The 27,614-nt window shown below is 44.1% G+C and overlaps 1 protein-coding gene across 40 annotated transcripts in view; it reads left to right on the top strand.

Moving 5' to 3' along the window:
* The window catches only part of ZNF618 (zinc finger protein 618), a 203,978-nt gene that overhangs the window by 18,562 nt on the left and 157,802 nt on the right, over positions 1-27,614 (top strand). For 2 of the 40 annotated variants that reach the window (XM_069575332.1, XM_069575336.1), the window contains exon 2: positions 27,400-27,458. The exons of the other annotated variants lie outside the window; for them this stretch is intronic. The gene's annotated coding sequence lies outside the window, so the exon portion shown is untranslated. The remainder of the gene's footprint in view (positions 1-27,399; positions 27,459-27,614) is intronic. 40 annotated transcript variants of the gene reach the window in all.

The following is a 27,614-nucleotide window of genomic DNA, read 5'->3' as shown; positions in this document are numbered from 1 at the left end:
TATTCACAGTAGTCAAGAGGTGGAAGTAACTCATTTGTTCTTTAATGAATGGATAAAGAAAATGTAGGATGGACATACAATGGAACATTATTCAGCCTTTAAAAAGAAGGAAACCCTGTTGTATGCTTCGGTATGGATAAACCTTGAGGACGTTATGCTAAAGGAAGTAAGCCAGTCTCTAAAAAGCAGATACTGTATGATTCCACTCATGTGAGGCATCTAAAGCAGTGGAGCTCATAGAAACAGAAAGGAGAGTGGTGGTTGACAGGGGTGGGGGAAGGGGAAAATGCAGCGGGGATGTGTAGTGGGGACAGGGTTTCAGTTTTACAAGTTGGAAAAGTTCTAGATGTCTGTTGCACAACACTGGGGATGTACTTAGCTCCACTGAACTACACACTTTAAAATGTTTAAGATGGTTTTAGAAAAAATTAACATTTATTTAACTTAACCAATAAGCAGTTTGTCTTGTTGGAACATACACACAAGAAATACTTGTGCTTCTGTACCACTGGAAATGTGCGTAAGTACTCACAATAGAATACCTGCAAACAACACACAAAGATTTTATAGAAATAGTCACCATTTTTAAAAATGAATTTTTATTGGCGTATAGTTGCTGTACAATATTGTGTTAGTCTCTACTGTACAGCAAAATGAATCAGCAGAATGTGTACATGCGTGCCTGCATGCTGAGTTGCTTCAGCCCTGTCTGACTGTTTGTGACCCCATGGACTGTAGCCCGCCAGGCTCCTCTGTCCATGGGATTCACCAGGCAGAATATTGGAGTGGGTTGCCATTTGCTCCTGCAGGGGATCTTCCTGACTCGGGTCAAACCAGCATCTCTTACGTCTTCTGCGTTGACAGCAGGGTTCTTTACCACTAGCGCCACCTGGGGAGCCCATATGTATACATATATCCCTTCTTTTTTGGATTTCCTTCCCATTTAGGTCCCAACAGAGCATTGAGTAGACTTCCCTGTGCTATATAATAGGCTCTCATTAGTTACATATTTTATACATATTATTGGTAGTATATATATGTCAGTCCCAGTGTCCCAGTTCATCCCACCCCGCCTTTCCCCTTCGGTATCCAAAGGGTTCTAAGTCTGTCTCTAGAAACAGTCACCCTTATTATTTCTATTATTTCATGTAAGTTTTGTTTTCTTACATTTAAATTGTTCGTCCATCTGGAATGTATTTGTTTTAATACATTAAAGGGAATAGAGAGGGGCATAGGGATCAGGTGCTATATTTTTTTTTCAAATGGTGAGCTGCTTGCTGCAACATCAATAATTGAATGATCCATCTTTTCCTCCCCGATTTGAAATGCCATTTTAGTCTTAAATTTCCATATACTTAGGTCTATTTCTGGACTCTTATGTTCTCTGGCTGTACAGGTATAGCACTGTTTTAATTTGATCACTTTAAACGTTAATCATATTTTAAGAACAGACTTATAAACTGGCATATAAATTGCCACCTGCAGTGCTTACCATATTGGGGCAGCTTTCTGGTGGGCTCCTCTGATTGGGCAGGCTCTCATTGATGCCCACACTGGCATCAGTGCTATTATAGATAAGGTTAGGTACCTTACCATAGGTAGGTAATTGGTGCTTTCATTCACCACTGGGACGTGGCAGAGTGGAGATTGGAGCCTGAGTCTGAACAACTTTGGAGCCTGTGGAGCTCCTTTAACAACGTGCTGTGTCTTTGGAGGCACAGGTATCTTCCAGTAGAGCTCATCCACACCTTGATCCTCATCGTGCCTGGCATAGAGTGGTGCTAGTATGTGCTTCTTGAACTGAAAGGGAAGCAATTCATGGCTTATCCAAAACAGGTATTATTAAACAGATTATTCCCTGGCTGCAGTCAGATGTATGCTAATGTTTGTTTTAATAAATTAATTTTTAAATAATTAAAGTAACCTAATGATATTACAGATAAATCAGCAAGTAGAGAAAAAAAATTGCGCTAAATATATTCCAGCCCCTATATATTCACTGTTTTGGTACATTTCCTTCTAATTACTTAATAAGCATATTTTTTTATTGTTTGAATAATAATGTATTAGAGTTCTGCCTCCTGTCTTTTCCTTCTCCCAGTTTTTCTTTGTCCTCATAATCCATCATTTTTCAAGATTGCTCAGTAGTCACAGAAGAGAGCAAAAATAGTTTACTTAACCCATAGGCTGTTGGTGAACATTTAAGTTGGTCCTTTTTTTCCTCTTTTATAAAATTAGGCTGTAAAAGGTGCTTTCCTGGTGGCCCAGTGGTTGGGATTCCACCTTGCAGTGCAGCGGACACTAGGTTGGTCCCTGGTCCCAGAAGATCCCTCATGCCTCAGGGCAACTAAGCCCATGGGCCGCAACTGCTGAGCCCATGTGTTGCCGCTGCTGAAGCCTGCGCCTGAGCCTGCGCTCCACAGCAAGGGAAGCCACTGCAGTGAGAAAGCCTCGCGCTACAACTAGAGAGTGACCCCCACGTGCTGCAACTAAAGAAAGTCTGTATGCAACAGCAAAGACCTGGCACAGCCATGTATAAATACAATTTAAAAATTACATTGTAATGAACATCTTATATTAAATATTCTGATGTTTTAAAGCCATCCCTTTTGGATATATTCCCAAAGAGAGGTTACTGGGTCAAGGGTGGACATTAGTTTTGGGTGTTTATTGTCTCTAAGCTTTAGGAACCTCTGTTAATTTGGAAAAGAACTACAGTAAATTCTTCAAACACATGTTTTGTTGACCTTATTATCAGGAAAGGAATTCCTGTTCAATGAGGAAACCTAGGAAAAAAAAAAATATATATATGTATATATGTATATATATATAAAAGAAAGGATTCCATAATTTCATACTTTTCCAAGATGATCTCTGATCATGTTTATCCTTGTTTATTTATATCAACATGTATTTTTTAGTAGATTAAATGGCAATCCACTCCAGTACTATTGCCTGGAGAATCCCATGGACAGAGAAGCCTGGTAGGCTACAGTCCATGGGGTCACAAAGAGTCGGACATGACTGAGCGACTTCACTTCACTTTTTAAATTTCATTTTATTAGCCAGAATTCTCTAATAATTATTTTTTTCTGCATTTATGTTGATAATCCATTTTCGGATGATGATCCTTTGTCTTTTGACATCCTGAATATCTTCTGAATTATTTCAACCATCCATTAAGTATTTGTTCCAACTGTGGGTGACAACCCTTGACAGGTGCCAAGGTGTTGAATCAATATGGATTCCCCCTTCACAGCCATTTGTAATGTGCTGTGGAAAGTGCTTAGTGTCCTGAAACTGGATACTGAGGGTGTTTGGTGGAGGGAAGGATGAATCCTGTTAAAATCCTGGGCAGCTTTCTGGAGGAAGTGGCATTTGTGCTTGGCTTTGAAGGATAGATAGGGCTTTCAGGTCTAAAAAAAATCTGTAGGAGAAAGGATAGAGCAGTATATTTGGGGCCAGTGAAGTAGAATGAATCACCAAAGATGAACTGAACTTTTAGTGAATTTTTAGTGTCAAGTATGGTGGTGGTTTTGGAGAAGGCGATGGCACCCCGCTCCAGTACTCTTGCCTGGAGAATCCCATGGACAGAGGAGCCTGGTGGGCTGCAGTCCATGGGGTCGCTAAGGGTCAGGCACGACTAAGCGACTTCACTTTCACTTTTCACTTTCATGCATTGGAGAAGGAAATGGCAACCCACTCCAGTGTTTTTGCCTTGAGAATCCCAGGGACGGGGGAGCCTGGTGGGCTGCCGTCTATGGGGTGGCACAGAGTCGGACACGACTGAAGCGACTTAGCAGCAGCAGGGAACAGTATTTACACCTAACCACTTGTGATACATTGTGATAATTCCTATTCTGTTTTTTAAAAATACTGGCTGTGACTCTTTAAATTGATTTCAAGACCCAACAGTGGGTCACGACCTGCTGTTTGAAAACTGCTTCCATTGTGGCTCAGCTGGTAAAGAATCCTCCTGCCATGCGGGAGATCTGGGTTCTGTCCCTGAGTTGGGAAGATCCCCTGGAGAAGGGAAAGGCTACCCACTCCAGTGTTCTGGCCTGGAGAATTCCATGGACTGTATAATCCATGGGATCGCAACGAGTCGGACACGACTGAGCGACTTTCACTTTTTCACTTTCACTTACATAAACATATGTACTCACAGAAATAAAGCAAAAGCAGGGAACAGTATTTGTACTTAACCACTTGCAGTACATTGTGATAATTCCTATTATGTTTTTTAAAAATAACTGGCTGTGACTCATTAAATTGATTTCAAGACCCAATAGTGGGTCACGACCTGTTGTTTGAAAACTGCTAGCCTGAAGGACCCTGAAAACCTGGCGTCAGATTCTCCTGCCATGACCTCCCAGCTGTCCTGAGGAAGTGGAACCCCGAGCTTCTTTCTCCCTCCTGTCCAGCAGGTGAGGAATAAATCAGGTACGTCCTGCCTGCCTGCCTGGCTCCCCTGTCCTCGTGATGAATGGTGATTTTTGTCACTTCTCGTTGAAGATGTGAGTGCCTGAAGCAGGCAGCTGTGGAGCTCCTGAGTTGGTGAGCTGAACTTGATGATGAGCTTGGAGCAGTTTCCAACACTTGATTAGAAGGCGCAGGGGTTCCAGTGAGCCACAAGGAGCAAAATCATTAATGGAGATTATCTCAGAGGGGTATAGGAGTATAGGTCTATTTTTCTTCATTGAACTTGAACCTCTTTCATAATAATAGAGTGAGTTGACAAAATGCTTTTTGAAGAATTTACTATATTTCTTTTCCAAATCAACAGATTCTGAAAGCTTAGTACCAGTAATCACCTATGTAAGGAATGACCAAAACTCTGGGTGTGTGTGTATATTATGGAAATGTGTGGAACTAATATCGCTCCTTGGCCCAATAATCCATCTTTGGGAATATATCCAAAGGAGAGGATTTTAAGATATCAAAATATTTTGTGTATGAAGATGTTCCTTGCAGTGTAATTTTACATAAGCCCAGCGCTAGGTCTGGTAGGAGTACACAGCGTGGGACCAAGCACAGCTCCTGTTGCTGCTCTGGTCCCAGGAGAAACAGTCATAGGTGACTGCTCTGAGAAGCAGAGTAACTAAGGGTGAACACTTTATAGTTAGGCTGTGCTGTGTTTATTAGTCCCTCAGTCGTGTCCGACTTTGCGACCCCATGTACTGTACCAACCAGGCTCCTCTGTCCATGGGATTCTCCAGGCAAGAACACTGGAGTGGGTTGCCATGCCCTCCTCCAGGGGATCTTCCCAACCCAGGGATCGATTACAGGTCTCCCGCACTGCAGGCGGATGCTTTAACATCGGAGCCGTCAGGGAAGCCCATAGTGAGGCTGCTGCTGCTGCTGCTGAGTCGCTTCAGTTGTGTCCGACTCTCTGCGACCCCATACGCGGCAGCCCACCAGGCTCCCCCGTCCCTGGGATTCTCCAGGCAAGAACACTGGAGTGAGTTGCCATTTCCTTCTCCAGTGCATGAAAGTGAAAAGTCAAAGTGAAGTTGCTCAGTTGTGTCCGACTCTTAGCGACCCTATGGACTGCAGCCCACCAGACTCCTCCATCCATGGGATTTTCCAGGCAAGAGTACAGAGTGGGGTGCCATTGAGGCTACCTGGTTTCAAAACCCAGATCTGCCCCTTTTAGACCACATGCCTCTGGGAAAATTACTTAACCTTCTTTGTGTCAGTTTCCTCATCTGTAAAATGGGTTTGGTGAGAATTAGATAAGGAAGTGCTGACAACACTGGAACAGTGCTTGGCACACACTAAGTCCCGCATAAGGCTGCCTATACTAAGTCCCGCATAAGGCTAAGCTTGGCTAATTAATTGTTTAGTTTTTTTTCTCCTTGCACAGAAGATGGAGACTTTGTATAGGTTCACTTGTCAAGTGTCTGCGTCCATTTAGGGAGTAGGACATAGAGAGTGGAAGGACTATAGGACTGGATGTGAAAGATGGAACGTTGAGACTTTATCAGACTTTAGCTGAGTTTAGGGTATTATTTTCCCTGTTGGAAACATTGTTGTCTGAAATAAAAGATAACAAGCCTTTTTCTGCTCTGCTTTGCAGAATTGTCATGAGGATTGGCCAGGGGGTGGGGGTGGGGTGAAACATCCATCACATGAAGAGATTAAATTTTAGAGACGTCCAGTGGATTTATTGTGAATTTTGTCTCTGGTTGGTAATGGGTTCCGTGGATAGCCCATAGTGGAGTGGGAAAGAGGTGCTGAGATTGATTGGTGATGTCTGCCGCTGGAAGGCAGCGTGGTGAAGGTTCAGCTCACCTTTGCTACCTCAGGGCTGCATGGCTTCCTGGGCCCCACCTAATCTGTGGCTGGGTGGTTCTGTGGTTATTGAGGAATTGAATTAACTGTGTAGTACTGTAACCAGGAGATGGGAGGCCATCTTTTCCAATTATATACATTAAAATATCTTAAAGCTGTGATAATGAAATGTGGGTGGAACTGGCATAGACATTGAACAGGAAGATAAATAGAACAGATTACAGTCCAGAAACAGACCCAGTGGATCCTGCTGTGTATAAACTTTAGTTCTAGTACCGCCTTATTTTGGATAACGTTGCTCTTAAGATCATTTAGTAAACATCTCTCCCAATTGTCTCGTTTTCAAAATTCTCATTTGTCTTTCTCTTATACTCTACCAGATGAACTTGAGAATCACTTTCTTCAAGGTAAAAATTGCCTTGTTACTGGAATCTCATTAAATATGTGTATGCACTTAAGCTGAGTGGGAAGGGCATACTCCTAGTACTGTGTTTTTCTGCCCAGCAACAGGGTCTCTATGCATTCACCTTCCTTTATACGACTCTCAGTAAAAGTCTGTAGTTTGCCACATAAGTTTTGAACTTTTATTTCTAAATATATTCCTAGTTATTTGATATTTTTGACTGCAGTTGTAAGTGGGATAATTTCCCTCATTGTATATTTTACCTAATTAACGCCAGTAATAAAAAACTACCAGTTTTTACGTGCTGGTTTTTTTGTTGTAATGTATAATGTCCTGTATTGTCTTCTCAGTTCCAGTGGTTTCTTGTGGTTTCTAGGTAGGTGATAATATATGCAAACAATACTAATTTCCCTTCTTCTTCTACAATATTGTCCTTTTTCCCCCCCATATAGTATGGGTTGACTAGATCTTCTAGAGCCATTTGCATAATTGTGGGGATAGCAGGTATTCTTGTATTATCTTATTTCTTATTTTAGTGGGAAGCATTCTAGCGTTTCATAATCAAGTTTGAAGTTTTATTTTGGTTTCCGATGTATATTCTTTATCACTGAGTATCTTTCTGAGTTGCTAAGTGTTAGTTTCTCTTTCTTTCTCTTTCTCTGTCTCTCCCTCCCTCCTTCTCTCTCCTTCTTTTTAAAGTTGTTTCAAAATGAAGGTGAGTGGTATGATTTAGGAGTGATGTTTACTTTTCTGTGTTTGAATTTTTCCTTTGCAGTGGAGTGTGAATCAGACCCTCCCCGACTATAAAGCTCTTTAGTAATGGGGGGGAGGGATGATGAATTTTTAACAAATGTCTTTTCATTATGTACCCAGATGGCCATATGTTTTTCTTACTTTGATCTGCTGATGTGATGAATTATATTAATAGATTTCCTAATATTAAACCATCCTAGAAGGAACCCATTTTGTTCATGGTGTTTCATTATTTTAATACATCCTGAGTCCATTTTGCAGTGTTTTGTGTCTGTATTCATTGGTGAGATTGTCCTGCAGTTTTATTTTTGGTGTCTGTTTTTGGCATTTTTTTAATGCGAGGTTTGCTAGTACAGTGGGTTGTAAATTGGAAAGCTTTCCATCATTTTCAATGATCTGGAACAGGAGGATAAATACATTTCAGATTGTGTTCCTATTGGTGGTGGCTGCTGAGACTTTTGTGTTGAGAAGGATTCTGAGTCCCTGTCATGTGTAAACAATTTAGTGTTTTGGAAGAGTGTAGGAAATGAGAGTTTAAGCATGCATGCCAGATGTTTATTTGTAGTCCTTGCCAGGAATGATTTATATTGCACGGGAATTATCTATCTTTTGAAAGTTTAAAAAGACTTGTCTTTAAAACTTTCTATCTTTTTAGGCTTTAGAGATAATTATTTTCCACTGTTTCCCTTTCTTTAATAACTTTTTGGCTTTTGCTCTTGTTGAAATAGTTTGGGTCATTTATATTTTCTTAGAAATTTATTTATTTCATCAAGAATTTGAATTGTATTTGCATAGACCAGAATGTGTGTGTGTGTGTGTGTACATATATATATATATATATATATATATAGTATTCTCTGTTTATATTTCATTTGATTTCCTTGTATTTTTTTTCCTTTAGTTTTTGGTTGAATACTAATATCCAGGCCTGCTTATTATTTTTGTATCCTACCACTTAAAATTTTAAAGTTATTTATCAATTCTAGCTACTTTAAGTATTTCTAAATTATTATATATATGTGAAATAAATCCACCCTTCTACTTTCTTTAGATTTTTTAAAAAATGGAATCCTTAGCTCTTTATTTTTTTCTGTTTAGTAATAAAAGTACTTAATCAATGAATTTTCCTCTGAGTACATTTTTGGTCACATTCCATTGACCTTACTGTGAAGTATTGTTACTATTTTTTCCTCTAAATATTTTGTAATTTTAGTTTTGATGCTCTTTAGCCTGCAGATTATTTCAAAGTATCATTTAAATTTTTGTGAGTCCCTTTTTTACACTGCTGTTTATTTTTATTCATTTTTAATTTACTGTAAGAGAATGTTGCTAGTGTTAGTTCTGCTTTTGATAATTTAGACATTATTGGATTCCTTTCTAAGTATTAGTTTGTGCAAATATTTCATTTGCTTGTAAAAGTAGTAATTTCCACTTTTTTTGTTGTTCTTCAGTCTCTAAGTCATGTCTGACTCTCTGTGACCTCATGGACTGCAGTGCGCCAGACTTCCCTGTCCTCCAGTGTCTCCTGGAGTTTGCTCAAATTCATGTTAATTGAGTTGGTAATACTATCTAACCATCTCATCCTCTGCCACTACCTTCTCCTTTTGTCCTCAATCTTTCCCATCACCAGGGTCTTTTCCAGTGAATGGGCTCTTTGCATCAGGTGGTCAAAGCATTGGAGCTTCAGCTTCAGCATCAGTCCTTCCAATGAAAATTCAGAGTTGATTTTCTTTAGGATTGACTGGTTTGATCTCTTTGCTATCCACTTTAAGGGTTTATTGTTTGCCATATTCATATATTTCTCAATTTTATATGTCACCAGCATTATTAATTACATTTTTCAGATTCCTTGTAGTGCCCCAGTCATGTTGCTTTTCTATTTATATTTTAAGAATTTGAGAATTTCTTACTGTCTTTCCTTACTATGTTTCTGTTGATTTTACCTTTTTTCCTTCATATTTTCCTTTATATTTTTATTAGTTAGATTAGGTTAACAGAAATTTACCTGCTTACTACATTTTATTATGGATTGTACCCTTAATCTGTAAAAATTAGCCCTCCTTGACCTATTTTATAGGGCTTCCCTGATAGCTTAGTTGGTAAAGAAACTGCCTGCAATACAGGAGACCCTGGTTCAATTCCTGGGTCGGGAAGATTCCCTGGAGAAAGGACAGGCTACCCACTCCAGTATTCTTGGGCTTCCGTTGTGGCTCAGCTGGTAAAGAATTCACCCGCAATGCGGGAGACCTGGGTTCAGTCCCTGGGTTGGGAAGATCCCCTGGAGAAGGGAAAGGCCAGCCACTTCAGTATTCTGGTCTTGAGAATTCCATGAACTGTATAGTCCATGGGGTTGCAAAGAGTCAGACACGGCTGAGTGACTTTCGCTTTCACTTTGACTATTTTATGCTTTCTACTTTCAGTTCTAGTTTTTCTGATTTTTATAATGCTTTTTCTGTTTTCACCTTTAACTTTAGCAAAATTTATAAAGCACTTCCAACTTTGTGTTGTTGGAATTTACCTGATAAAATTTTATATATTTATTTCACTTTTAGCCTTTCTATGCCCTTTCAGTTCAGTTCAGTCGCTCAGTCATGTCCGACTCTTTGTGACCCCATGAATCCAACTCTTGGCGACGCCAGGCCTCCCTGTCCATCACCAACTACCGGAGTTCACTCAAACTCATGTCCCATTGAGTCGTTGATGCCATCCAGCCATCTCATCCTTTATCAGCCCCTTCTCCTGCCCCTAATTCCTTCCAGCATCAGGGTCTTTGCCAATGAGTCAACTCTTCGCATGAGGTGGCCAAAGTACTGGAGTTTCAGCTTCAGCATCAGTCCTTCCAATGAACACCCAGGACTGATCTCCTTTAGGATGGACTGGTTGGATCTCCTTGCAGTCCAAGGGACTCTCAAGAGACTTCTCCAACACCACAGTTCAAAAGCATCAATTCTTCGGCACTCAGCTTTCTTCACTGTCCAACTCTCACATCCATACATGACTACTGGAAAAACCATAGATTTGACTAGATGGACCTTTGTTGGCAAAGTGATGTCTCTGCTTTTTAATATGCTGTCTAGGTTGGTCATAGCTTTCCTTCCAAGGAGCAAGTATCTTTTAATTTCATGGCTGCAGTCACCATCTGCAGTGATTTTGGAGCCCACAAAAATAAAGTCTGACACTGTTTCCACTGTTTCCCCATCTATTTCCTATGAAGTGATGGGACCAGATGCCATGATCTTCATTTTCTGAATGTTGAGCTTTAAGCCAGCTTTTTCACTCTCCACTTTCACTTTCATCAAGAGGCTTTTTAGTTCCTCTTCACTTTCTGCCATAAGGGTGGTGTCATCTGCATATCTGAGGTTATTGATATTTCTCCCGGCAGTCTTGATTCTAGCTTGTGCTTCTTCCAGCCCAGTGTTTCTCATGATGTACTCTGCATATAAGTTAAATAAGCAGGGTGCCCTTTAACAGTTGCTATATTTCTGTCAGATTGCTTGTAGTTTTTTACATTTAAAAACTCAGAGTCTGATTATCTGTGTCTTTGGGAACTTACCCCTGTTTCTATTTATTATAATACTTAATGTGGCTTTTTTAAACATCTTTTTTCTAATTATAGTTTTCTTTTTGCTAAGTATTTGTGTAACTAAGAAGACATTTTTGACTTCTTTTTATGTAAATGGCATCTTTTAATGAATAGGGCATTTTGTGTTATGTATTTTTTCTCTCAGTACTCTACGGATGTTCTGTAGTCTTAGGTTGTTAATATTGAAGGAGGTAATCCAGAGGCCACGTGGTATTTCATTTTTGTGGTTGATTGCTGCACCCCATTCCTGACCTTCCTGAATGCCTCTCTCCTATTCTTTTTCACCCTTGAAATCCCAGGGTTATTTTGGGCAATATCTGTGTTTGGTGTCTTTTAATTCATTTGCTGGGCTTCCCTGGTGGCTCAGTGGTAAAGAATCTGCCTGCATCGCAGGAGCTGTAGGAGATGCAGGTTTGATCCCTGGGTTGGGAAGATCCCCTGGAGGAGAGCGTGGAAATCCACTCCAGTATTCTTGCATGGAGAATCACATGGATAGAGGAGCCCGGCGAGCTACAGTGCATGCAGTCACAGAGAATCGAACACGACTGGACAGACTTAGCGTCCACACAAGCAATTCATTAGCTAAATACATGGTATGTACATTCAGTCTGCAGACTTGGGTCTTCATAATGGAGAAATTTTTGTTCCATATGTTCCCTTAGTCGCATCTTATTTTGAAATGACATTTAATCATTTATATATCCCTGTTGTTTGTTTTCCATAGTGATCTCTTCTTTTGATGATTTTAACCTCTCTCTATTTACTTCCTCTGAGTTTTGTGAGTGCTTCTCAAGCTTATCCTTTGCATCACATACTCAGTTTTCTGTGCTGATAGTTTGTTACTTCTGATGCTGGTTTTAATTCTTCAGTGGCATCATTTGGTTCCTTGTTCTTTCTTCTTAATTCCTTGAGCTTCCTTTTCATTTCACTGTGCTCTTATTTTCTTTAATTTTATTGAGGGGACAAAAGAGAGTGTATCTCAAGTTTATTTCCATTTCCTGGAGTAAAACTATGTTTGATATGTCCCGTTTCTGCGTCTTGAGTGGAAGGCTTATCTCCTCCTTTTTGTTAACACAGTTCTGTTTCATTTGCCCTCCCCTATTTGTGTCATTTATTCATGTTAAATAAGGAAAGCTATGTTTTGGTCTGGTATGTACTTTAAAATGATGTTGGTAACTGCTTCCTTAGATCTTGAGGTGAAAGGGGAGGGCCAGTTGGTGAAAGCTGATATGATGGATGAGTGATGGGGCAGCCTGAAGTTGATGGGGCTATAGGTTTTCTCAGTCTGGGTACCATTGTTTGCTTGAATGGAGCAACACTGTGATGTACCCAGTGGGCTGTGCCCAGATTCTTTCCTGATGGGATTGGGGTTGAGTTGAAAAGCTCTGCCTGGAAGAAGCTTAGCTGCCACTGGGATTTCTCTGTGGAAATGCCATCAAGGAGGGTTTTCAGTAGCTTCTGTCACAGCCCCTCCATCTAACCCCCAGCTGCCTTTGGCTTTCATCTTAGCGATTCTGGGTTGGAATCTCAAGGAGGGTGGCTGTGAGATGATCTACTGGGACGCTCTTTGATTTGTTTCCATGTCCCTAACATCTAGCACAGAGCCTTCAGTAGGCAGCTGTGTGTGTGAAATCATCTTCTAAATTTTAGGATCTCCTTTTAGTTTTTAATTGTGGTAAAATACTCACAACATAAAATTGATCATCGTCACCATTTTTGTGTGTGCTGTTCAGTAATGTTAAGTACATTCACACTGCTGTGCTGTCAATTTCTAGAATTTTCTCATCTTGCAAAACTGAAACTCAATTCATTAGCCAACTCCTCATCGCCCACTTCTCCTGGCCCCTGGCAACTCCCATTCTACTTTTTGTCTATGAATTTGACTACTCTGAGTGTCTTATATGAAAGGAATCATACAGTGTGTGTCTTTTTGTGACTGGCTTATTTCACTTAGCATAATGTTCTCAAAAGCTCATTCACGTTGTAGCATGTGTCAGAATTTCCCTCCTTTTTCAGGCTCAGTGATATCCCGTTGCATGTATATACCAAATTTTGTCTGTCTGTATATCTGTGGACACTTGGGTTGCTCCCACATTTTGACTGTCTTGAATAATGCCTCAACGAACGTGAGTATAATATTGTCTGTTTGAGATTCTGTTTTCAATTCTTTGGGTTATATACCCAGAAGTGAAATTGCTAGATCATATAGTAATTCCTTGTTTAATTTTTTGAAAAAACCACCATACTATTTTCCTCCTATTTAAAAACATGATTATGGAAAGTTTCAAAAGTATGCAGAGCAAACAAAGTTGTATAAGGACCCTTCATGCCCGATTGCCCAACTTCAACACCATCAACATATATTGCTATTCTTTCATCATGTGTACTGCCACCTACTCTGCCCACTCGGTGATGATGGTGGTTGTTAAACTATTACAGCTGATTCAGGAAAAACTTTCATAAGTAAAATGGACATAAGTAAGTGAAGGGATAAAGGGATTTGTTGTTCGGTTGCTCAGTCGTGTCTGACGCTTTGTGACCCCGTGGACTGCAGTGCGCCAGGCTTCCCTGTCCTTCACCATCTCCCAGAGCTTGCTCAAACTCATGTCCATTGAGTTGATAATGCAATCCAACCATCTCATCCTTTGTCATCCCCTTCTCTTCCTGCCTTCAGTCTTTCGCAACATCAGGGTCTTTTCTAATGAGTTGGCTCTTCGCATCAGGTGGCCAAAGTATTGGAGCTTCAGCTTCAGCCTCAGTCCTTCCAATGACTATTCAGGGTTGATTTCCTTTAGGATTGACTGGTTTGATCTCCTTGCAATCCAAGGGACTCTCAAGAGTCTTTTCCAACCCCACAGTTCAAAAGCATCAATCCTTCGGTGTTCAGCCTTCTTTATGGTCCAACTCTCACATCCACACACCCGTATCCCTACTGCAGTGTAGAACCTTTCCGTCTTCCAGAAGGTGTCCTTTGTCAGTTGCCACCTCCTCTCCGAGAGGCAACTGCTGTTCTGATTGCCTTCATGTTAGCCTAATTCACCTGGTCTAGATATACAATTTACATTAACAGTGCCTCCTGCTTTTATATTCCTGTGGTCCATCTGTGAGTGTGTTGGTGGTCCTGTGTCACTTGCCATGAAGGACTCTCTTCTTTCACCTTTTTTGCAGGTTTGGGGTTCAAGGTCATGTTAGGTAATCACTGCCTTTAGGTTTTGTTTTTATTCTGTCTTGCTAGTGTTATAACTTAGGAACCCAATGAAAAAGCCCCAGCATTTCCCCCACATTTAAAACTCATCGCATTTTACTCCTCTTTTACCTATAAAAACAGTTACTCATATATTAAAAAGTTGAGAATTAAAGGAAAATAAATCCATCAGTGTTAACGTCACTTCATAATCATGATTGGTGGTTCTCTGTTAAATCTTTTTTCTAGGTGTACTTTTTTAAAGCTCTCATCATAGTGCAAACAATTTTATATCCTGCTCTTTTCACCTAACACTGAAACAGTAGGAATTTTAGCCAGCTACACGGACGTCAGCAATCATTTTTATTGGCTCCATAGTTGCTGCAGGGGGTCTGTCATTTGAGCTCTTAAACTGTCTCGCGCTGTACTAAGTCTTATTAACTCTTTGGATCCTCACAACGTACCTGTGAAGTACTTACTGTTCCTCTCAATTTGCAGATTTGAAATTAGTCACACATTTGGTGAGCAGGGAAGCCGGGAACCAAACCCAGGCATTCTGGCTCCTATCCCCAACACTGAGGCACAGTGATTAACTTCATCATTCCTTTGAGTGGACTGTACAGGGGTCCTTTCCTCCATTTTACAGATGACTAAACTGAGGCACAGAGAAGTGACTTAACTGAGCTGATGTGGCAAGGAACTGACAGAGCTGAGGCTGGAACCCAGGCTCCTGCCTCCTAGTATCATCCTTTCCCACTTTTCTGGAAATCCTCTGCTATGCTTGGGCGGGGGTAGGTTCTGCCTTGTGTTCAGCACTGCTGCACGGCAGGATCACCCCCTGTTCTTCAAGCCTTTGGTTTTCCTTTCATCCTCATTCTCTGTCATCCTTCCAGCAGCCTCCAGGTCCTCTTGCCTCTCTGGGCCTCACTTTCTTCATCTTTAAAATGGGCATCTCCTCTCTCCTTGTCCTCTCTGGACCCTGTTGCTTCAGCCCTCCTCTCCTGCACTTGGCCAGCCCGGCGCGTTCCCAGACACTTGCAGGGAACTGTACTTGCGGCTGAGCGAGCATCTGCTTCCCCATCTGGTCCCAACTTTTTCCTTAATTACCCACTGAATTGGCTCTAACAAAACGCTGACAACTTGAATGAGACATTAGCTGATACATCAGCACCCGTGCCAGGGCCTCACGGGCTTTTCCGGGACGTGACGAACTCAGGCCCAGCAAAGCCCCTTGTTCCCTGGCCCGAGTCCCCATCCCAGCTGAGAGGCAGGCGCAGCCAAGGCGCAGGGCCTCCCCGGGGTCCTGCTGCTCGTCAGCGCCGCCTTATCGTGGTGGGACCCCAGGCTTTCTTGCCATCATCTTTGGGGCTGGGTCACAAGCCTGGAGGCAAGATTTGTCCTCCCTTGCGTCACTGCCTTGGTCCCTACCCTTCACTTCTTTTGTTCCAAGTTACTCTTTTTCAGATTATTTTTGTTTTGTTCCTAACTAGCCTTGAAGCAGCTGGACTAAGGGTACTGCAGAGCGAGGGACGTTGGCTTGGGTTTTCTCGGCCTCAGGGTACCTCCTGCAGAGCCTTTTGGGGCTTGTTTTTTGCATTCGAGGACTTCCCAGGTGGCGCTAGTGGTAAGGAACCCCCCTGCCAATCCAGGAGATAAGGGTTTGATCCCTGGGTCAGGAAGATTCCCTGGAGGAGGAAATGGCAAGCCACTCCAGTGTTCTTGCCTGGAGAATCCCATGGACAGAGGAGCCTGCAGGGCTACAGTCCATGAGCTTGAAAGAGTCAGATATAACTGAAGTGACTTAGCACGCTCATTTGTATTCAGATAAGAGGTCTGAGGGGTGTAATATAGACTGTATATTACGTTCTAACTTCCTGAGAAGAACAGGTAGAGCTTCCATTTTTTTCATTGTAAGAAGGATAGGTAGAGTCAGCTACCTCAGTGGGGGTGAAGAGCGCAAGTTCGGGGGCCAGCCAACCTGGATTCAGGTCTTGCTTTTACCCTGTGTGACCTTGGGCAAGTTGCTAAACCTCTCTGGGCCTTAGTTTCCTTTTCAGAAACTGGAGATCAGAGAACCCCATGAAAGCTAATTATGAAGATTAAATGAGGTAACACATATAAAGCACAGACACATAATAAGTATTCAAATAGTACCTGTTTTTACTTCCTCCTTTTTAAACTCATGTGCAACAGGTGAAGTTTATTATGCTCAGTTTAGGGTGCATGGTCATTTTTGGCTCATTATAACCTTTTCTTGCTTTATTTAGTTACTTCCTTTTATTCTCATTGGCCCCCTCCTGTTTCTCCCCTATCTCCAAGCTATTAATTCTGTGTGTTTAACATGCTTTTTTTTGTTTTGTTTCTGTGTGTTCTTAAAAAAATGTGTGCTATTTTTTCCTATGTATGTTTCAAAAATTGATGTCAGTGCCTTAGTGTCTGGATCTCATTCTGTTTCTCACTTTTGCCCCTCAGCTCTGAGTTTTTGAGATCCGTCACATTATTTCTAGCTGCTGGGTGTAGCCACCACATTTTTCCCAACCAAGATTCCTTAACTCCCCCCTCCCCACCCCAAATAGAGTTGTGGTGAACTTCCCTGTGTGTGTTCCCATGTGGATCCCTGTAAGACCTTGCCATGTGTGCCCAGGGGTGGAATTCGGTATGGAGAATAGTTGAAGGAAGCAAATAGAATGGATATTCCCATGCCCTGAGCTGAATAAAATCCTGATAATTGACCAGTTAACCATCTACCGAGTTTGCTTTGAACCCCAGCAAAGGACTCTTGTTTTTAAAATTTTTAATTAGAAATCACATGAATACATTTTCTTTGAGAAAGACTAAAAATGGAAAGGACTCTTTCACCATGCTTCCTATCCTCTTAAGCCCCATTTGCAGGAGTTAAGCACTGGTGATAGTGGACTAAAGCCAACTCATTGGAAAAGACCCTGATGCTGGGAAAGATTGAGGGCAGGAGGAGAAGGGGGCGACAGAGGATGAGATGGTTGGATGGCATTATCTACTTATTGGATGTGAGTTTGAGCAAACTCTGGGAAGTAGTGAAGGCCTCCTTCACTAGGGAAGCCTGGTGTGCTGCAGTCCATGGGGGCCCAGATTCAGACACGACTAAGTGACTGAACGACAAATGTGAACCTTTATACCGTTTTACAGGTTAGCTTTTCTCACTTAATAGGATGTCATGAGGGCATTCCACCTTAGCCCCAGCAGATCCACTTCAGTTTTTATCGTGCTCTGTATCCATGTTAAGGATCTACCGTAGTTTATGTGGCTAGTCCCCTCCTGATTGGCGTTTGGGATGTAGCCAGTTTTCCGGCTATTTAATAAAATTCTTGTGGTGTTAGTCTGCTGGTGGTGAGTTCCTTTAGCTTTGTACATCTATATTTTTGAGTGCTATTTTTGCTAGGTATTTGCTAGGTTGACAGATTTTTTTTTTTTTCCTTTCAATACCTTAAAGAAGGCCTGCAGCATGTAGACGCTATGCTTATTTCTGTCCGTCTTTTTTCCTCTCTTTGTTTTATTACTATTAGTTCCTAAGGCTTTGTCTTCAAGTATGTCAGTCTTCTTTAGTATCTAATCTCTTCTTCATGCGTGGCATTGTATTCTTTGTCTGGAGAAGTTTGATTTGTGTCTTTTAAATCAGAAGAGTGGCCGCTCACGTGCTCATGCTCTTCCCTGCCTTCTTGAATTTATGGAGTATGTTTATGACAGCAGTCTTACTGTTCTTAAAGTCTATCAAGCATGCTATTTTTCAGTCTCTTCCTGTTAATTGGTTTTTCTGCTGCCTTCAGGCCTAGTGATTTTTGATTGACAGATGCTGTGACTTTTACATTGTTAAGTGTTGGATGTATTAACCTTCCTTTATTTTGTACTTTATTCTGTTATCATTTTTGTATTAGTTTACTATTGCTGCTGTAACAAATTATCACAATTTTAGTGGTTGAAAGCCACTCAGATTTATTATCTTATAGCCCTGGGGATCAGACGTCCAAGGTCTCACTGGGCTAAAATCGAGGTGTTGGCAAGGCTCTGTTCCTTCTGGGATCTGTAAGAGTCAGTCTGTTTCCTTTTCCACCTTCTCGAGGCTACCTGCATTCCATGGCCTGTGGGCTCCTTTTCTCCGTCTTCAAAGCCAGCAATGTTGGACAAAGTCCTTCTTACGCTGCCGTCTCTCTTCTTCTTCCCTTTTCTCTTTAGAAGGACTCTTTTATTGAGCCCATCCAGATAATCCAGATTATCTCTCCATCTCAAGGTCATCTGACTAGCAAGCCCCGTTTCCTTTGCATGTATCCTCACATATTCACAGGTTCTGGGGATTAGGATGTGGACATCTTTGGGAGGCCACTCTGCTTACCAGATGCCCTTCCTAGTGGCTCAGATGGTAAAGAATCTGCCTGCAGTGCCAGAGACCTGGCTTTGATCCCTGTGCTGGGAAGTTCCCCTGGAGAAGGGAATGGCTACCCACATCAGTATTCATGCCTGGAAAATCTCATGGATGGAGGAGCCTGGTGGGCTACAGTCCATGGGGTTCCTAAGAGCTGGACATGACTCAGCAACTGAAACACACACATTCTGCCTACCACAGCAGTTAAATTGTTGTGAAGGACAAGAGCTGGGTTTAAAATAGAGGACAGTTTGGCAGACTCTGGTCCATGGGGCCAGTCTGACCTTTTTTGGTGGGGGCACTGGGTCTTAGTTGCAGCATGTGAGGTCTTATTCCCTGACCAGGGATTGAACCTGGGTCCCCTGCATTGGGAGTTGAAGTTTTAGCCACTGGATCACCAGGGAAGTCCTTGGCCTGTCTTGGTAAATACAGTTTTGTTGGAACACAGGTGTGCTCACTGGTTAGCTGTTGCCTGTGGCTGCTTTCATCCTGTAGTGGCCCACAAAGGCTGAAATACTCACTTTCTGGGCCTTTATAGAAAAGGTGTTCTGAATCCTGGTCTAGTGCTCATTTTTCCTCACTGTTAATGCTGTTCAGTTGCTAAGTCATGTCTGACTCTTTGCCACCCATGGGCTGTAGCACACCAAGCTTCCCTGTCCTTCACCATCTCCCAGTTTGCTCAAACTCATGTCCATGAGTTGGTGATGCCTTTCAACCATCTCCTCCTCTGTTGTCCCCTTCTCCTCCTGCCTTCAATCTTTCCCAGCATCAAGGTCTTTTCCAGTGAGTCAGTTCTGTGCATCAGGTGGCCAAAGTATTGGGAGTTTCAGCTTCAGCATCAGTCCTTCCAGTGAATATTCAGGGTTGATTTCCTTTAGGATTGACTGATTTGATCTCCTTGCTGTCCAAGGACTCTCAAGAGTCTTTCCCCCACTGTTGACGGCATACCTTTCTGAGTACCCTCCCCAGTGCCCTTGTGTATTGGGAGATTTCTCCCCTTTGGCTGGTGGGACTATGACCTATTCTTAGTCTTGTTGTGAGTTCTGAGAATTGTTCTGCTGGGTTCTCTCTGTTTCTTGCTCCAGCCTTAGGTTGTGTCCTTCCATGCATGTGTGATCAACACTGAAACAGCTGGAGAATTGGAGCTTGTTCTCTGGGCCCCTCTCTCTGCTCTGACTCTATTCTCTCTAGCTTCCTTGGCCTCCCCTGTTTTAAACTGTCTGCTCAACTCAAGGGAACCCTTGAACTCTGCTTGAGCACCTCCTCTCTGCACTGCAGTTTAGAAATTCTCTGAGCAGTCACCTGGGGCAATTGTAGGACCCAGCCTGTTTTCCTCTCTTAGGGGCTACTGTCCTGTAAGCCTGCTGCCCAGTGTCTAGAAATAATTGTTTCAAATGTTTTGTCTAGTTTCTTGGTTGTTTAAGGTGGGTGGCGAATCAGTTTCTGCTGACTCCTTCATGACCAGAAGCCATCAGCACTTCTTATATCAATGTTATTTTACATCTGTGAGAGTACTTTGAAAAGACAGAGTACTGGAAGAGGCATTGTGGTGTCAGAGACTGCATTTTAAACGATATTACCAAATTGGCCCTTGTGAAGGGTGTGCCACTTTATACTTTGAGAGTCTCATTCTAACAGCAGAGGTTGTGGGAATAGAAGATGATATGAAATTGCTTTGAGTTCTGTAAAGTGCTGGGAACTTGCCAGGGCCCATGCATCTTAAGAAAGGGCTTCTCCTAGCTTTTTCTCTTTTGACTTGTGTCCCTGGTGGCCATTTTGCCTTGCCAGACTCTCCACCAGCTTGGCATCGCAGGACTAATATTATTTCTGTAGCAAATGGGGATGCCTGGGGGGGATCTGCTGTTAGGCTGAGACTTTCTTTCCTGACATCTGTTGAGCACCTACAAATGCTAAATCATGTCCTGTTTCCTGTAGTTATTGTGATGTAATTTAAATGTCCACCACAACATTGGGAGCTTAGGATGAAATGGAAACAGAGAGGTGGTGTGGCTTGCTCAAGGTCCCAGGAAAGTGAGGATTTGTTTCTGCCTGTAAACCAAATCTACTGGTTCATACAACTGACTCTCCATTTTTTCTAAAAAAGGTCTTTAGATACCCACAATGTAATCTAAAACTTGAGAGCATGAAACGAGATATTTGTTGATGTTGTTGTTGTTTAGTCGTTAAATTGTGTCTGATTGTTTTGTGACCTCATGGACTGTAGCCCGCCAGACCCCTCTGTCCATGGGATTTCCTAGGCAAGAATACTGGAATGGGTTGCCATTTCCTTCTCCAGGATCTTCCTGGCCCAGGTATTGAACCTGTGTCTCCCAAAGTGTCAGGTGGATTCTTCACCACTGTGCCACCAGGGGAGCTCATTTGTTGACATACCTACTGAAAAGTCCAGGGCTGGACTCAGGTAACTTAGTTGGGGTTATCAAAGTGTGTTGCTCTCCATCTCAGCTCTTGCTTCCTTGTATTGGCTTGCTCTTCTTGCAGGCGTTCCCCAAGTCATGGCAGAAATGGCTGTAGTGTCCCCAGGCTTATTTCTCACCCCACTGGAGTAGTTAATCCCAGTGAAAAGAGAGCACTTGTTTCCCAAGGGTTTCAACCAAAGTCCTAAGGAAGGCTCACGTTGGCGCAGCTTGAGTCACAGGCATATCCCTGAACCAATCACAGCACAGGAGGGTGTGTTGTTCTAATTGATGGACGTGGGTCATTTGAATCTCTTGGTGCTGGGGACTGGGATTGTAGATTCCTGAAAGGACAAGAAATTTTTTGTTGGAATCAGGGATGCTGAATAGGCAGAAATAAAAGTGTCCATCATCCATGGTGCTCCGTGGTCTTGTTTGGCACCTGTTGAGTGACTTCTCTCATCTGGCCTTGGTTTGACAATGGCATTCCTCCTTCCAGTTTCTATCAGTTGTTCTCTCTCACCACCTGTGGCAAGTGAGGCTTCCAGGCCATTACTCCCTCTGGCATGGGTCGGCTTTCGCCCAGAACTGTACCACATTGACACTGAGCAGATGGGGGAGATGTCGGGCCTTGACTTTTCAGTGCTGGAGCCCCTGTTCAGCCACCTTGGTGGAGGTGAGCCGTTCCCAGGGAAGGTAAAGCTGGGAGAGCAGAGGAAGTGTGTGTGTGTGTGATTTGCATGTTGAGAGAAGCTCACCGTGTGTGTGTGTGTGTGTGTGTGTGTGTGTGTGTGTGTGTGTGTAGGGAGGGTGGGTGTTGCATGTTGAGAGAAGCTCACTGTGTGTGTGTATGCGTGTGTGTGCGTGGAGGGTGTGTGTGTGCGTGGAGGGTGGGTGTTGCATGTTGACAGAAGCTTACCATGCTGTTGCGATTCCACTCTGAGGCTACGAAACAAGAGGCCCCCTGGGGGCCTCACCCTCTAACTGGCACCAGGAAACAAGAGCCCAACAGGCTGGGGACTCCCCCAAATTCTCTCTTTCATCTTTAGTAGATGAGCTCTTTTCCAAGGGAGGTCTGGGACCTCCTGCACTAAAAGCAGCTGGGACATTCAGCTTCCCTCTGCTGTTTCTGAATCATCGGGGGTGGGGGAGGTGGAGAATCTGAGGGGTTTTTAATTTTTTTTGTTTGTTTGTTTTGGCTGCACTGTGCGGCCTGTAGTATCTTAGTTCCCCAACCAGGGATGGAACCTAAGCCCCCTGCAGTGGGAGCAAGGAGCCTTAACCACTGGATTGCCAGGGAGGTCCCAGAATCTGAGATCGTAACCAACTCCCTGAGCGTTGCTTTTACATGCTGGGGGTTGAGGTCCTAATGTTGATGACTGTCTTTGAATTGGCTGAGTTTCCCGCTGCCTTAGGTTTTTCTTTAAAGGATTCTCTTTTCACCTGGTTTATCCAGTTCAGGGATTTCCCTCCTTCAGATGTGAACTGTTCCTTCCCTGATAGCTCAGCTGGTAAAGAATCCACTTGCAGTGCAGGAGACCCCAGTTTAGTTCCTGGGTCGGGAAGTTCCCCTGGAGAAGGGATAGGCTACCCACTCCAGTGTTCTGACCTGGAGAATTCCATGGACTGTATAGTCCACAGGGTCACAAAGAGTCAGACACAACTGAGTGACTTTCACTTCACTTCCAGAGTAAGGAGGTGTCGCTGAGCTTGGGAGTGAGTCTGAAGTGTGGAATCCCTTTTTGAAGAGATCAGCATTATTATTCTCCATCTAAAACGTTCTGTGTCTCACGACATGCATTGGAAATGACATGAAAAGGGAGGGTAATGCACAGTGAGCCCGCATGCCTACTAAGAACCACTGATGCCTAAAGCCAGTGGCACATCAGGATTGGTCGTGAGAGCTGGGAAAGACTCAGTGACTAGCCTGGTACCACATTTCATTGGTTCATAAATTAAGATCCCAACACCTGGTTGAGTAAAATACTACTTTTACTCACTTGGAGATTTCAGAAATCTTTTTAGCCAAAGAACCTTTTCACAAATGAAGTCTTACAGAGGAGCTCAGCATATCAAATAGATAAAAGTGTTTTGTTTTCTTTTAATTGGAGAGGGACAGCCACATTATGACTTTCGTGGGCCTCAGGTACTTTTGCCTTCATGATCAGCTTCCTTCATTAAAATACATTTAAAATCTGAGGACTTCTCTGTCCGTCCTGTGGTTGAGAATTTTCTTTCCAATGGAGGGGGTATGGGTTCAATTCCTAGTTGGGGAGCTAAGATCCTACATGTCTCTTGGCCATAAAAACAAAACTTAAATCAGAAACAATATTGTAACAAATTCAATAAAGACTTTAAAAATGGTCCACATAAAAAAATCTCAAAAAATAGTTTAAATTACTTTTTATGACTTCATTGGTATAAATGATGATTGTGTTCATATTATATGGCAAGCATTTTCTCTGACCTGAAAGTTCAGTGCTTTATTCTGGTTTTAAAGAAATCAAAGCTTTTTTTTTTGTGGACCCTGAACACTGTGTCTCCTCTGTCCAGTGGGGAGGTGTGTGTGGGCCCTGAGGGGACAGATCCTGGCCTGACCACCTCCTGGGTGGCTGGAGGAGAGGGACCCATTTGGAAGACCCTTGCACAGATTCATTGCTCAAACCTCATCAGATGCTCGTCTGCCTCACTGGGGAAGAATCAAAACATACCACAGTAAGCATGGAATGTCAAAGTCATTCTTCTTTTTTCCCCCTGCCCCCAACTCAGTCTCTTAAGCATCATTCATACCAAGAGGCCAGCTGTCCAGCCTCTGCTTGAACCTCTCTAGGGACAGGGAGCTCCTTACTGTGCTCGCCTTCTTTCTGATCCAGTTCTGTAGGACATCATGGTACCCAGCAAACCTCTGGGTTGGTCAGCATCTGTCCTCTAATCCTGTAGTGCCTGTGCCCACTGCTGAGCCCAGGTAGGAGTCAGGAGTCTGGGGTTTAAGGTGCAACTTTTGCGCCTCTCCTCTCTGCTGTTGTGTGGTGGTAAAGGAAGACCAAGGCTTGTCCTGGGCGGGGATTGCCTGTAGCCCAGCTTCTTCTGGGATGTAGGGAGCTTGTTGGCTTTTGCTCAGAGGTCAGGGGCCAGAGACTGTGTGTCCCTGTCCCCCTGGGTTCGGGTGGGGCGCTGTTACACCACAGGAGAAAATTTGGATAAGAGCGGGAAGGGTCAGGTGGTTTAGGATGACCATTCCACTCCTGGGCCCTCCGTCTGGTTGCATTTTTCCTGAGATTTAGGGACATATGGCCACCCCGGAACCCAGTGGGCACCCGTCCAGTGCCTCATGGTGCCAGGCACTTGTCCACTCGGGCTGGGGGGAGAGGAGAACAAGAATGATGATTTTTTTCCCTGAGGCCTACTGGCCTCAAAGCCTGGACTTGCCTAGAGACAAGCAATATCTCAGCAGTGTGGGATATTTTTTTTCATCCCCCCTTTCCCATCTGGCCTCCCCTAGTTCCTGGTGCTTGGAAGAGGGGTGCGCCCCAGCCCCTATCTGCAGTCCTCATGGCCCAGCATATCTTTACGAGCCCCCAATCCACCCCTCGTCCCTTCCACACTAGACAGCTCTCCTGGACCCACCTATGGTTTCTCAACCTCCACGCTTGGTTCTCACTGTCCCTCCCGCCAGGACAGTTGGTGTGGTGGGTGCCCATGGAGAGAGGGGTGCGGGGTAAGTCCGCACCCTGGCCTCCAAGTGGGGGAGCATCCTGCCCAGCCTGGTGTTTGCTCACCTGGCTCCTGCTCTGCACTTTGTAATTATCGATTCCTGCCGTGTCCGCTTACCGTGAGCCAGCTGGGGTAGACTGGCCGTCCAGCTTAGAAGTTCCTGGAAACAGTGACTTATTACTCCCCTAATGAGCGTGTCTCTGCCAGCCAGGTGTGTCCAGGAAAAAGCGTGAGCGTGTGAGCCGCTGAACAGGACATTTTCCTGGGCACTGGGTGAATTTTCTCCTTTCTCTTGGGTCTGGCTCTTCAGGGCTATATTCTCTCTTGCCGTTACGTCTTGACATTTTTACTTAAATAACTGCTCCGATTATATGCCAAGGAAAGCCAGTTTCATAGGGCGGTTCCCCCGAAGCCACTTTTCTCCATCCCTCCCTCCCCCTCCCTTCCTGCCTCTCTCCCTTCACACCTTCTGTGAGCAGGGCCGTCCTGTCCTCTGTCCCAGGCGGCAGGGACCTCGTGGTCCAGCGGGAGACCTAGGAAGCCGGACGTAGAGTGAGTTTCAAGTTAGTGCAGAACTTCCTGCTTTGTAGGTAGTAACTTCTCTCAGAAACGTTCTGTTTTATTTAAAACAAAGTTTGTTTTTCCTTCCTTACAAAAAGTAGCAAATATCTGTATAGAAGAAGTTGGGAAACACAGAGAAGTCTGAGGAGGAAAGAAAATCACCTATAGATTCCTACCTGAAGTTTACATCTTGGACGTTTTGACTGTTTTCCTTTTATTTTTAAACCAATGAGTGCAATAGGTTCAGCTTCTTTCCCGCTTAGAAGAAAAAACAGGCTCGGCTCACAGGATTTGCATTTCCCAGTTTTATTGTAAACCCCGTGGTTTTGGCTGTACGGTGTTCCATGAAGTGGCTGTATCCTAGTTTACACAACAGTGCCCAGTTGGGGGATGTTGTGCTATTTCCAGTCTTCCCCTGTTGTAAATAATGCTGTGAAGAGTATCTTGTAAGTGAATTGGTTTTCACGTTTGGATTGTTTCCCAGACTTTGTCATCTAGAAGGCATCTTCGTGATCACTCAGACCACTTCTCCGGCGTTAGTGTGTGTTAGCATCACCTGGAGGGCTTGTTAAACCCAACTCGCTGAGCCTCACCCTCCAGAGACTCTGGTTCAGTGGGTGAGGGCGGTGCCCGAGAGTCTGGGTTTTAACAAGCTTCCATGCGGAGCCGATGATGCTCGTAAATGGACCACACTCCAGGTGGCATCGACCAGCCTCTCCTGGGTGGTGAAGTTGAGGCTGATGAGTCAGGACTGTGGAGGACGTGGGGGTTCCCACGCTCAGCCAGGGACCGCTACCCTTTGCTGCCCCTGCTGCCTGGAGAACCTGCAAGAGAAGGCAGCCTTCATCCTCCCTAGGATAGAGGATCTCCTCCATCCAGCCACTCAGGGCAGGTAGATGCTGGTGCAGAGGTGAGCTTAGTGTTGGGATACAGATGCGGGCCCGGGTGAGAACCAGTTTAGGAAAGAAACAGGCAGAGACTGTGGTGAATCATCTTGAATGAGAGTGAGTGACAGCCCCTCTAGGACGCGAGGGGTTAAGCAGGCGGCTGGCACAGCCTCCCCGGAGCCAAAGAGGGGACTCGGGAGTAAGTCGTGACTGCCTAATTAATTCAATTAAACTACTTTATAAGCTCCGCTGGTGTCAGTAAATTGTTAAAGTCTATTAAAAAATCAGTGGGACGTGATGAGGGTTTGGGGTTGCTGCACCACCTTCTGGCTCTTCCCTTGTCTTCCTCTCCTGTTGTGAGTGGGGATGCTCTGTCTGGTACACCTGAAGACCTGCTGTGCGTGCCGAGGCAGGTTCTACCCGCCACCACCCGCCCCTGCCCCGGGCTTCTGTTTCCCTCCTGCACAGTTGAGTGATGGACTGGTTCTTGGACACCCCTTCAGCACCAGGGTTATTAGGATTTGCCAGTCTCTCCAGGTCAGAGGGAGCTGTTACTGCACAGCGCTGTCTCCACTCTGCCTCCTCATCAAGTTCATCTGGGCTCTTTCCCAGGCTGGCTGTGTAGACAGGTGACTCAGAGGGGAGGTGCAGGCTCTGGAGAGAGAGTAAGCGGAGTGAATCTCACCTAACCCTGTGCTGGGGTCAGGGACTGCTCACAGGGTCTCCTTCAGCGACCCCTCCCCAGGCTGGGACTGGTACCCACGCTCTTGCCGGTGAGGATACGGAGATTCCCAGGTATCCACGTGACCTACCCACGAGTACCCGTGGAGCTGAGATTTCAATTCAGGGCTGCGTGCCTCAACGTCCCTTGGCTGACTGCTTGCAGTTGTTTAGTCGCTCAGTCATGTCCGACTCTTTTGCGATGCCATGGATTGTAGCGCTGCCAGGCTCCTCTGTCCATGGGATTTTTCAGGCAAGAATACTGGAGTGGGTTGCCGTTTCCTTCTCCAGGGGATCTTCCCAACCCAGGAATTGAACCCAAGTCTCCTGCATTGGCAGGTAGATTCTTTACCACCGAGCCACCAGGGAAGCCCGCCTTCCTCTGTAGACGTATTTAAAATAAAGCTGCATCCCCTGGCCAGACCTGGTCCACACTAGTTGAGTTAGCTGCTCGTCTTTAGAAATTCAGATTTCCCACTTGTTTTGACAGCCTGGATGCCCAGCAGCAGTGAGCACTAATTCCTACTGGCCAGCCATCAGCAGGAACAGGTAAGCGGGTTTCCTTGTCTTCCCAGCTCTGTGCCCAGCTTATTGCCTCGTTGCCAGTGTGGGAAAGAATACGTGAGAAGTATTCTTTTTGTCTAGTTAGTATCCAGACAGGAGGAACTGAGCGGAGGGAGTGACAGCCCCGTCCCTAGAGGTACA

The sequence above is a fragment of the Ovis canadensis genome, chromosome 2 (assembly GCF_042477335.2).
Source record: "Ovis canadensis isolate MfBH-ARS-UI-01 breed Bighorn chromosome 2, ARS-UI_OviCan_v2, whole genome shotgun sequence".
Taxonomy (NCBI): Eukaryota; Metazoa; Chordata; class Mammalia; order Artiodactyla; family Bovidae; genus Ovis; species Ovis canadensis.
Note: the sequence above shows the minus strand (reverse complement) of the source record. Positions and strands in the feature narration are given on the sequence as shown.